This window comes from Eubalaena glacialis, chromosome 13 (genome assembly GCF_028564815.1).
Source record: "Eubalaena glacialis isolate mEubGla1 chromosome 13, mEubGla1.1.hap2.+ XY, whole genome shotgun sequence".
NCBI classification, from domain to species: domain Eukaryota; kingdom Metazoa; phylum Chordata; class Mammalia; order Artiodactyla; family Balaenidae; genus Eubalaena; species Eubalaena glacialis.
The window spans coordinates 90,012,488-90,025,164 of NC_083728.1; positions in this window are offsets into that span (position 1 = coordinate 90,012,488).

Consider the following 12,677-nt stretch of genomic DNA (forward strand, 5'->3'; position numbering starts at 1 on the left):
AAATGGATTAATAGAAGAACCAAGAGACTGGTGATTGGTGCTCTTTGAACTCTCTTAAGAACCAGCCCCCGCCCCCATGACCATGTTTCTTGTATTTTCCATGTGTAACACCACTTCTATATTATGCCCAAACAAAACTGGCATTAAAAAAAAAAAAAAAAAAAACTTTTAAGAGTGATGTCAGCAAAAGCGGTAAAGTATGACCCTGAAGGAGCCAACTCTAACACTGAAAATCCTGGCGAAAACTGTCAGAATCACCCTTATCAAAACTCTGGAAGGTAGTTAAAGGTTTTCAACAACTAAGCAAATGCTTAACCATGAAAAAGGTCACTGAAACGGGCTTGGGAGAAGGCTCTGGCTTTTTTTTTTTTATTTGCCACGTGGCTTTCAGGATTTTATTTCCTCGACCAGAGATCGAACCCACGCCCTTGGCAGTGAAAGCGTGGAGTCCTAACCACTGGACCACCAGAGCATTCCCAGGCTCTGACATTTTAACTTAGTCTTACCCTATTTTAATTAACCCTTCCCAGGGTAGCAGCGATCTTGAAGGTGGCAGCCTGTTCCCAGTGTGGCCACATCTAGTCCAGGAACAGAGAAGACCTTGATCAGAAGGAAGTCTATTTTGACTTGCCTATGGGTGCCTGAAAGATACAACGGCCTGCCTTTGTTTTATCTAACCCAGAGCACTCTCAGGATGGAAAAATGGCTATGGCTACCTGGAGGATGTTCCTGGAAAACACTGAAAACCAAGTGAACAAGCCACTGCTGCCTGGGGCAAAAAATAGCAGTTGAGACAAACAGTAGACATGATAAAAGATGGGGAGGAAAAGCTGGGGAGTGAGAAACTTTGGAGAAAAGCCTTTGAAAAAAGTCCCACATATACTGGGAACCTAGGAAGCCATGTGCATGGCCAGGGCAGGATGCAAGCTCAGAAAAGATCTGGGAAGTCTGGCTTGTCTTTAGACTCTGCATAAGCAGAAAGTGACGGTTAGGGCAGAGTTGCAAATGGCCTGGCTAAGAGTTGAAGGGATGCCCTATATACAGCCAACTTGCAAAGAACTAAGGACTGTTTTTTCTTTCTTTCTTTTTTCTTTTTGTTTTAACATAGTATTCAAAATATCCAATTTTCAATGCAAAATTATAAAGCATGCAAAGACACAAGAACGTATGGTCCATTACCAGGACAGAAAGAGACAAACAGTAAATAGGGAAAAACTCACACTCCTCCTGTGTTTCTCCTTTAACTCTTACACTGCTATCACACTCACAACACTTCTGACACCAGATGTGCGGGGTTTTTCCCTCTGGCAAGAAATTGTGTGACATCAGATGGGAGTCCTACAGTTTAACTCAATTCTGACACTATCTGACTGGAGTTAGTGTCAGATCTCACAGGTGAAGGGCTCAGTTCCACGAGACTTGCCACAGTTCAGATGCCAATCACAAGTAGTAAGACCCAAGGTTACCCACAGCTTCTGACTTTTCTATAAATCGGAGGTTCCCATGACCCCCACCTGGGATTTGATTCTTTGCTAGAAGAGCTCACCCAACTCAGGAAAACACTTTCTTACATTTACTAGTTTATTAAAGGATTTGTTAAAGGATATAGATGAAGAGCCAGATGAAGAAATATATAAAACAAGATCTGGAAGGGTCCCAAGCACAGGAGCTTCCGTCCCTGTGAAGTTGGGGTGCATTGCCCTCCTGGTACTTGGATATGTTCATCAACCTGGAAGCTCTCTGAACACCATACTATTGGGATTTTATGGAGGCCTCCTCATACAGGCATATCAATTATTAACTCCTTTTCTAGCCCCTTTTCAAGCTTCTAATTATGGCTTGGTTTTTCTAGTGACCAGCCTCCATCCAAAAGCCCACCCAGAGTCACCTCATTAGAAAAAAAGATGTTCTTAGGGCTCATATCACTTAGGAACTTGCAAGGGTCTTAGGAGCCCTGTGCCAGGAATGGGAAGAAGCTCAAATATATATTACTAAGTATAAATCACAATACCACAAACAGAAACTGTCCTTGAGAAAACACAGACATTGGTCTTACTAGATAGACAAAGATTTTAAAGAAACTGTCCATCAACAGATGAATGGATAAAGATGTGAGATCTTATATATATATATACATATATATATATGTATATATATGTATATATATATACTTTATACCTTAAGGAACTAGGAAAAGAAGATCAAACTAAACCCAAAGTTAGCAGAGGGAAGAAAAAATACAAGTTAGAGTGGAGATAAATGATATAGAGAATAGAGCAATAGAGAAAATCAATGAAACCAAAAGTTGGTTATTTGAAAGGTTAATAAAATTGATAAACTGTTAGCTAGATTGACTAAGGAAAAAAGAGAGAAGACAATAAAGTCAGAAATGAAAATGGGGACCTTATTATTGATCTTATTTTTACAAAGGGATTATAAGAGAATACTATGAACAGTTATATGCTGACAAATTATATAACCTAGATGAAATGGGAAAATTACTAGAAACACACAAACTCCCAAAACTGACTCAAAAAGAAATAGAAAATCTGAGTTGAGTGTTTTTATCATGAAAGAGTGTTGGATTTTGTCAAAGACTTTGTCTACATCAATTGAGATGATCATGCAGTTGGGTTTTTTTCCCCTCGTTCTATTAATATGGTATATAGCAAATAAAGAGACTGAATTGGCAATCAAAAACCTACCAACAAAGAAAAGTTCAGGACTACATGGCTTCCCTGCTGAATTCTACCAAATATTTATAGAGGAATTAACACCAATTCTTCTCAAACTCTTCCCAAAATATAGAAAAGGAGGGAATACTTTCTATGTCACCCTGAGGCCAACATTATCCTGATGCTAAAGCCAGACAAAAACATCACAAGAAAACTACAGGGAAATTCCCTAGTGGTCCAGTGGTTAGGATTCAGTGCTTTCACTGCAGGGGCCGGGGTTTGATCCCTGGTTGGGGAACTAAGATCCCGCATGCCGTGTGGTACGGCCAAAAGAAAAGAAAACTACAGACCAATATCCATTATGAATATAAATACAAAAATCCTCAACAAAATACTAGCAGCATGCTGGAATGATTAGACATCACGACCAAGTGGGATTTATCTCAGGAATGCAAGGGTGGTGTATATACAAAAAATATACAAAAAAAAAAAAAAATCAGTGTAATACACCACATTAATAGGATGAAGGGAAAAAAAGCCCAAACACATGATCATCTCAATTCACACAGAAAAAGCATTTGAGAAAATCTAACACTCTGTCATGATAAAAACACTCAACAGACTAGCAATAGAAGAGAACTTCCTTAATATTACAAAGAGTAGCCCCTGCTCGCCGAAACCAGAGGAAGCCCAAGCACAGCAACGAAGACCCAATGCAGCCAAAAATTAATTAATTAATTAATTTTTAAAAAATTAAAATGGGCAAATGACTTGAATAGACATTTATCCAAAGAAGATATACAAATGGCTAATAAGCATATGAAAAGATGTTCAACATTATTAGTCATCAAGGAAATGCAAATCAAACCACAACGAGATACCACTTCACACCCACTAGGATGGTCATAATTTTTAAATAAGAAAAAAAATAACAAGCGCTGGCAAGGATGTGGTATCTTCAAACATTGCTGGTGGGAATGTAAAATGGTTCAGTCACTGTGGAAAACATTTCAGTGGTTCCTCAATAAGTTAAACATAGGGAATTCCCTGGCAGTCCCGTGGTTAAGACTCCGAGCTTCCACTGCAGGGGGACATGGGTTCGATCCCTGGTGGGGGAACTAAGATCCCGCATGTGCATGGCGAGTGGTGTGTCCAAAAAAACCCAACAACATAGAATTACCCTATGAGCCAGCAATTCTACTCCCAGGTATATACCCCAAATAATTGAAAACAAGTGTTCAAACAAAAACTTGTACACAAATATTCATAGCTGCTTTACTCACAATATCCAAAAGGTGGAAACAACCCAAATGTCCATCAACAGATGAATGGATAAATAAAATATGGTATATTCGTACGACGAAATATTATTCACTCATAAGGGATGAAGTACATCCTACAATGTGGATGAATCTTGAAAACGTGCTATGTGAAAGAAGCCAGACGTAAAAGACCTCCTATTGTGTGGTTCTGTTTACATCAAATACCTAGAATAGGTAAATTCATAGAGACAGAAAACAGATTAATGGTCACCAGGGGCTGGTGGGAGGGGCAACTGGGGAGTGATCACTTAATGTATAGGAGGTTACCCTGTCGCAGGGGGTGGGGTGAAAAGGCTCTGCAACTAGTTAGTGGCGCTGGTTGCACAACACTGTGAATGTACTTAATGCTACTGAACTACACACTTAAAAATGGTCAATATGATAAATTTTATGTTGTGTGTATTTTACCATACCATTAAAAAAAGCAATGAAATGAGAATTCTTAAGTATGTACTATAAATATTTTGATAGTCTTCGATGGAGACATCTCTAAGGGATTTCTATGAAGTGACATTAAATATCATAGAAACTCAAGATAGGCTTAAATAGTTTTGGGGTTTCATATCTATAAATCTATATAGATATATAGATATGCAACTTGATTTTATCATTTGATAATATGCCTCATGGAACTTTTGCCCACTAGTAGGTATAGAATAGTTTCTTTCCTTTAACTGCTGATTAGTAGTCTACAGACCTTTATTATCCAATATGGTAGTCACTAGCCATAAGTGGTTGTTGAGCAACCAGAAATATGGCTAGTGCCACATGTTAAAATGATAATATTTGGGGTACACTGGATTAAATGAAATATATTATTAAACTTAATTTCACTTTTTAAAAAATAAATTTATTTATCTTTTGGCTGCGTTGGGTCTTCGTTGCTGTGCGTGGTCTTTCTCTAGTTGCGGTGAGCGGGGGCTGCTCTTCATTGTGGTACCTGGGCTTCCCACTGCGGTGGCTTCTCTTGTCGCGGAGCATGGGCTCTAGGTGCGTGGGCTTCAGTAGTTGTGGCACACGGGCTCAGTAGTTGTGGTACACAAGCTCTAGAGTGCTTGTGGCTCACGGGCTTAGTTGCTCCGAGGCATGTGGGATCTTCCCGGACAAGGGATGGAACCCTTGTCCCCTGCATTGGCAGGTGGATTCTTAACCTCTGTGCCACCAGGTAAGTCCCTAATTTCACTTTTTAAAAAAAAACTCCTTAAAATGTGACTACGAAAATTTTAAATTACACATGTGGCTGACATTATATTTTTATTGGACGGGGTTGCTATGGACTGCTCATTCAGGAACCATGAGAGTAGATTAGGGCCCAGAAGAAAATCAGGGATCCCAGAAAGTGTGGATCTGTACCGTATGCAACGTATGTTTACCCAGGCCCTCTGTCCTGATGTTCCAGTTTTACAATTTTTACCAGATTTCTCCATTCCCCTCATTGGACCTGTGTATATTTCTTTTTTTTCCTTTTGGCCGCGCCACACAGCATGTGGGATTAGTTCCCTGACCGGGGATCAAACTTGTGCCCCCTCCAGTGGAAGTGCGGAGTCCTAACCACTGGACCGCCAGGGAATTCCCTGGACCTGTGTATATTTCATAGTCTATTTTAGCCATTCTCCCATTTAAAGTTGTTTCTAATTTTTCAATATTATAAGCAATGCTACAGTGAATATACTCTAATCAGAATAACTTAGAGCTATGCTGTCCAATACAGTAACCACATGTGGACATTTTAATTCAAATTAGTTAAAATTAAATAAAATTAAAAACCTAGTTCCTCAGGCATACAAGCCACATTTCAAGTGCTCAGTAGCTATATGTGAGTAGAAGCTACTCTGTTAGCACAGAACCTTATCATCACTGCAGAAAGTTCTACTGGACCGTGCCAGCTGAGAGATTTAAGAACATGGATTCTGCCACTTACTAGTTTGTGCAGTCTTGAACGAGTCAGCCTTTCTTTGCCTCAGTCAACTCAACTGTAAAATGGAAATGCTTATAGTACCTACATCAAGTGGTCGTTTCAACAATTAAATGAGTTAACTGGTGTAAATCTTTAGAAGTGATGTCTGGCACATAATCACTTCTGTTGAACTGTTAACAATTACTAGTATTATCATTTGTAAACTCTCTTGAGACTTGAGTCTACTGTCAGACGTTGATTGTCATTCTTCACATAAGAGAAACTCTGAGCCTGGCGGTAGCCCCTTCCTTTGGCATCCTTCACTTTGTTCAGCTCCATGTTGAGACATTTTTCTAATAAAGTTGTAAATTGTTTCCTTCAAATGCGTATCAAGGTGAATTACACATTAAGTCCTCCTTTCCTCCCTTGATTTTCTCTACCCGTCTCTGTCTCTGAGTCTCTCCTATCTGAATTGGCCCAGCCCTCATGTCACTTTGCTCATTGCCACTCAACCCACAGGCTTCAATCTCTCTGTACTTTCTGCAGGGAAGCCCACTCTGAACTTCCCCCTCCTGTTTACCTGTACCCCCCACCCCCCAACTATGTTATTTTTTCCCACGCTTCTCTTCTGGAAAATTGTCATTAATTGCTTAACTGTTTTTCTTAATAAATTTATTTATTTTAGACTGCGTTGGGTCTTCGTTACTGCGCGTGGGCTTTCGCTGTTTGCGGTGAGCCAGGGCTACTCTTCGCTGCAGTGCGCAGGCTTCTCATTGCGGTGGCTTCTCATTGCGGTGCCAGTAGTTGCAGCACACGGGCTCAGTAGTTGTGGCACGCAGGCTCTAGAGAGCAGGCTCCGTACTTGTGGATCACGGGCTTAGTTGCTCCGAGGCATGTGGGATCTTCCCAGACCAGGGCTCGAACCCATGTCCCCTGCATTGGTAGGTGGATTCCTAACCACTGTGCCACCAGGGAAGTCCCGCTTAACGGTTTTATATCAACATCCTGAAAGCTACCGAGGCAGGAACAGTTTGGACTAACATATCATTTCTCCTTCCCTGATTTCCAGAATAGATACCCATATATTTGGTTATCTAGGTGGATATTTGCTGAACGAATGCAAGTGTGAACTGTTTCAGGAGAAAGGAGCTATACACAGCTAAGGGTTGAGTGTGTGAACAAATGGCTTTATTGCCCAGATGAACATTCAAAACATTATAAAACAAAAACAAAACAAAACAAACAAAAAATAATTAAAAAGTTGTAAGGGCTTCCCTGGTGGCTCAGTGGTTAAGAATCCGCCTGCCAATGCAGGGGACACGGGTTCGATCCCTGGTCCGGGAAGATCCCACACGCCACGGAGCAACTAAGCCCGTGCGCCACAACTACTGAGCCTGCGCTCTAGAGCCTGTGAGCCACAACCACTGAGCCTGCGTGCCACAACTACTGAAGCCCGTACACCTAGAGCCCGTGCTCCACAACAAGAGAAGCCACCGCAATGAGAAGCCCACGCACTGCAACAAAGACCCAACACAGCCAAAAATAAATTTAATTAATTAATTAATTAAAAAATTGAAACATTGTAGATCAACTCTACTTCAGTTTAAAAAAAAAGAAAAAATCAAATATATTCTTCCTTGAAAACTTTTGGGTTGTAAGGTCTTATGTTGGGTTGCTAATTATCCATTAGGATAAAGTTGGCTTTGATAACTTTGATTTCATGAGCGTCCAAAGCAAGACTCAAAGACCTGAACTAATAAGTAGAAGCTGGAGCTGGAATTTACACCTGGTCCGTGTGTCTCCCAACAGGACTTCTGGTCTGTGTGTCTCCAAACAGCACTTCCTGGTGACTGCGTCTCAGGCCAGGCAGCATGGACAAGTCTATTGGTGGTGTTATCTGTGCACTCTGATAGTGAAAGGTAGGTACACTTTTTCTTTTTCTTTCCTTTCCTCTTCTTCGTGTGTGTGTGTGTGTGTGGCCAAATATGGTAGGTACTACTTTGGAATATGCTTTGTGACTAATCCATTTTTTGTGTGTTTATATCATTTCTTCTTTGTTCATACTGATGATGAGTGAAATCCATGAGAGATAAAGGACCTAGTTTATGTTTGCTCGGAGGAGTTCAGAGCAAGGATTGACTAAGATTCTAGGTACTCGTCCATGCCGTTGTGAGTGTAGAAGAGTGCCAAGGGATGGAGTGGGTCGTGGTGGGATTAAGCTGGTGCTAGATGAGCCCTTGTTGGTTAAGTTTGCAGTGGTCCCTTGTCACCCTCCATGATCCATCCAGTTTTTGCAGGGGCCAGACTGGTTACTAAATAGGCCCATGATGGAGACCACTAGCCCTGCATCCTCTGCAACTCTGAGGGTGGCACTATTCCCAGCCACTTCCCCCAAGAGTTGCTCTCTTGGCCAGAGAGGACAGTTTCGGGGGCTTCCACACAGCTTTTTCTGCTACAATAGCTCTTACTCTACAAGTCCAGGAACCAATGTGAGGGCTCTTGCAACCACTAAGTATGACCATTTGGATATTACATTTGGAAACCAGGGAAGTGACCACTGTAGCCTGAATGCACTCGCTGAGGGACTGGGGTCAGGACCCAATATATTGCTTGACCCCATATATTCTTACTCCCTTAGCCAAAAAGGATCCTTGTGGGTGCTTTAAGTCCCCATCTGTCTGCATTAACTTGGTCTCTGTATCCAATAGCCTGGAAATACCTGAGTATTGCTCTTTGTAACCCAGTGTATGGCTCCCCGAGTAAATTAAATGGCCAGAGGTCTCTTTGGGAAGGATTTGGAGAATCACTGCTGTGTACATTTGCTGTGGATCTGGCTTCTCTTCTACTGAATGGGTGTTTTGGATCTGAGAACTGGCTCAGGTGGGGAAACTGGGAAGGAGATTGTGACTTTCCACTGGGTCAGCTGACTTCAGTCTTCTGCAATCCAGATTTTATATATATATATATATATATATATATATATATATATATATATATATACATACATACATATATGTATTTGATTACATATATTATGCCTTTGTTGACCACCCATCTATCTAGTCCCATGTCCTATCAGCCATCTCCATGGATCCCTGCAAGTCAGGTGCCCCTATCTGTCATTCTGACCCTGCTTCCCTCTACAGCAATCATGCCCACATTGCTTCTAATGGGTAAGTGCTGCCACCCAGCCTCTGTCACTCCAGGATCCCATTACTAGAGAGCCCAGTTCTGTAACAGCATCCCCTATTGTCAGCCCTGGCCTACAGATCCCACTGGGTGTCACCGAGTTTCTCAGCAAAGCTGGTGGTGCCCCCACCCCTCATGGCCTTGGTAAACAGAGTGTCCTCCGGGTCTTCTTATGGAATATATTCCGCTAGGAGCATCCATTCTAACAGGTTCACTTCCCTGAGCCTGTTGATCTCTTCCTTCTTCTACCATGGAAGTCATATTATCTTGACTTCACTTAATGTGTCTCACTTCTCTTGCCAAGTACTATCCATATGGTGTATCAGAAGCAGTCCACTCAGGGCCCTTGACAAAGTGTTAGACCTATATTATGGAAGAGTGAGCCCATATCTACAAACCCTTTCTTATCCCCACTCCCACCCCTCGATCTAGCCCATTTGGGATCCATTTTCAGGCTTATTTAAAGTTCCTGCTAGTATATATTAGCATGGTCCTGCAAGCTCATTCCATTCCTCCCTTAGCAAGCCTACAACACTTCCCCAGGTAGGCCATACTGAGGCCTAATTTTATTTTATTTTAAAAATTTATTTATTTATTTAGGCTGTGCCGCATGGCATGTAGGATCTTAGTTCCCCAACCAGGGATCGAACCCGCTCCCCCTGCGTTGGAAGCTTAGAGTCTTAACTACTGGACCACCAGGGAAGTCCCTGAGGCCTAATTTTAGTGAATGGTCTAGCGGCCAGAGGGGGCTATGGGGCAGATCCTGGAAAATGCATTGTCTTGTAGGGTACCTGCCTCATTTGAAGCTTCTGCATAGTCTTCAGATTGGGGGGTGGGAGTTGGCCACTTCTACAGGCCCCAAAGGTTTAGAGGAGTCTGAAGTTCTACCACTGTTTGGTTCTCATCCCTAGTCTCATCGCTAGTCTTGGAGTCCCACCTCTTCCTAATCAGAGCCCAGACTATGGTGTTGGGGATTAACCATGGCTGAGTTGACCATTTCTAAAGATCAGCTCATTTTAAGTGAACCTGAGCCTGGTCCTCAGAACGAATGGTCTGCTGTCTGACTGCAGGTGATGGTTACAACCGACTCCTAAGCAGGCCCACTGGCTTTGCTGTATATTGATGACGGATTGACCAGAGGCAGTCATTTTCCCTCTTTCAAGCATCAGTGGCCACCTAATTTCAGTTTAGAAAATTACTATTTCCCCCACGTCCTCAATCACCAGAGAGATTGAATAAGCCAATGCATCCCCATCTACCTCTCTCCCACCCAGCTCCCCCAAGGTGAGGGTCATCACACAGCTGTCGGCATCCCAGCTACCACTTGAAATCCTATCCTTAGACTCTGCTTCTTAGGACCATTCCTGGTACTGACTCTCTAAGCTGGACCACCGAGAAGCAGGGCTTGAGACAGAATTCAGATGCATAGGATACATCGAGGGAGTGTTAAAGGGAATGAAGGGAGGCAGAGGGCAGGGAAGAGTTAGGCAAGGATGTAGTCTCAGTAGGAGATGAGCTTCCTTCTGATTCCATTGGCTCTGGAATGTAAACCGCATCGCAAGGCTGGTCACTAATTGAGGCAAGGTCTTTCTGAACCCCTGCGTTGGTGAGCCATTGGTGTAGACTGAAAGGGGGGAGGGTAGGTGGGCTTAACCTCCCCAGAAGGCAGCTCCCCATCAGCCAAGAACAGCTGTCAGAAGGGGGCAGCTGTGGGTTATTAGCGACTAACATATATAACAGCTGGGAGGGGAATTCGTGACTCAGCCAGCAAAGCGGATCTAGATGGGGCATTAACAGAGCCCACCCCAGGCTCCCTCAGTATCTGGAGGTCCTTGAAAAATCTAATTTATTCCTCTTTGACACCTTTTGCTCTTTGATCATGTGATCATCCGGATTGGGAGGTGGTGCACTTGCTGTCAGTTTACCTCTCGTCTAAAGACAGTTTTGGTCAAGGTGACTGGCTAAGTAATTTGTGTAGGTCCCACAGCTTGTAAGAACAGAGGCAGAGTGAAATCTTCTCCCAACAGCATTCACTTTGGATTAAGCTCTGGTCTGGAGGAAAACGAATTTCTGGGGCAAAAGCCAAAGACCCAGCTGTTTGAAGGCAGGGACTTCCTCATGTCCTTTGTTAACTACTCTATTTATGTCAAGAGTTTGCACTAAAGTGGCACCAAAATTCTTTAGAGGAAAAGGGCCTCTATGTTTGCTTTCAAGGCACGGAGGAAGGAGCAGAGGGCTGTGTAACAACCCCTTCCCTCCAAAAAATTCTGTTCTGGAGAGAATGCCAAGGGATTTTTTCTTTTTAAATCTCTCTTCCTACTCTACTGTATTAAGACGTTGACTGCAGGGGCAGTTTGTCAATAGGATGTGAAATGAAAACTGACATTAGAAGCCAAACTTCTCATGTGACTTCCAAAGGAAGCATTTTGAAATAACCACAAAGCTCAGGTGACTATTAGGCATTTGACTCTTTAATTCCTTCTTATTCTGTATTTAATCACCTGAAAGTCATTTGGAAAAGGCAAGCAAATTACTGGATCCATTCCTATGACTATTCTGTTCTTCCAAGTCTCTTATTAGTGTTGCCAGGACGGTGCAGGTGAAATTTCATAACCATTCTTCATCAGGAAGTAAATTGTGGTGTTAATCCCAAAAGTGGGTACTGAATTTTGGAGGTTTGGAATTCACCTTTTCCTTTTTTGTTTTCTCAGACAACTTCAGTGTTCTGCTCCAAACACACAACTGCTATTTTATCACTTCAGTGATTTCTTTCCATAATAGTGAAATTAGCACTACTTTAAAAGACATAGGCGGAGCAATAAGATTCTGATGGCGGCTTCATGGAAGAAGAGACACAGGCAGGATTTCTATAAGCAGACGTAGGAGTGGGGTGTTTGTAGGAAAAAGGAGGTTATGGCTGGGACACAAAAGAGGAGAGGGAACTGTAGGCTTTCAATGCCAGGTAAAGGAGTTGAGACTTTTCCGTGGGCCAAGAAAGTAGCTAAAGGCTCTTAGGAGGGGACCAACATCTGACCTGTGTCTTTGAAAGATCATCCTGGCCACAGTGTGGAAGTTGAAAGAGAGTGGAGTGACTGTTAGGAGACTGTGGGCAGGCGAGGGGCGAGATTAGGAAGGTTGCCCCGGGAGGGTGGGGATTACAGCCCGTGGGTAGGTCGGGTGGGTGTGACCTGGTGTAAGGGGTTAGGTCAGGAAAGGAGAAAAGAGACAGAGGGAGGACTCAGGTTAGTGCGGGAGAGTGCCACGTCCCTAATCAAAGCAGGGAACCCCACAGAGGAGCAGGGTCGTGGCGGAGGGGAGATGCCACGATCAATCAATTCGTTCTCTGCTCGACCTCGCGGTGGAGACATCCAATAAGCGGCTGGAAGTATGGATCTGGCCCTCCGGAGCAACAGCTGGTCTAGCTGCCCTCCAAGAATGCGCAACGCTCGGATCTGAGATGAGATCGTGACGGGATAGGTGGAGGTCTGCCTTTTCTGGAGCCGGGTTTAAAATTCGCCGCTTCCAGTAACAGTTGGCGAAGTCTGATGGCGCGCTGGAGCACCGCTGGGTCCGGCGTTCTTCAATGCCGGGTCT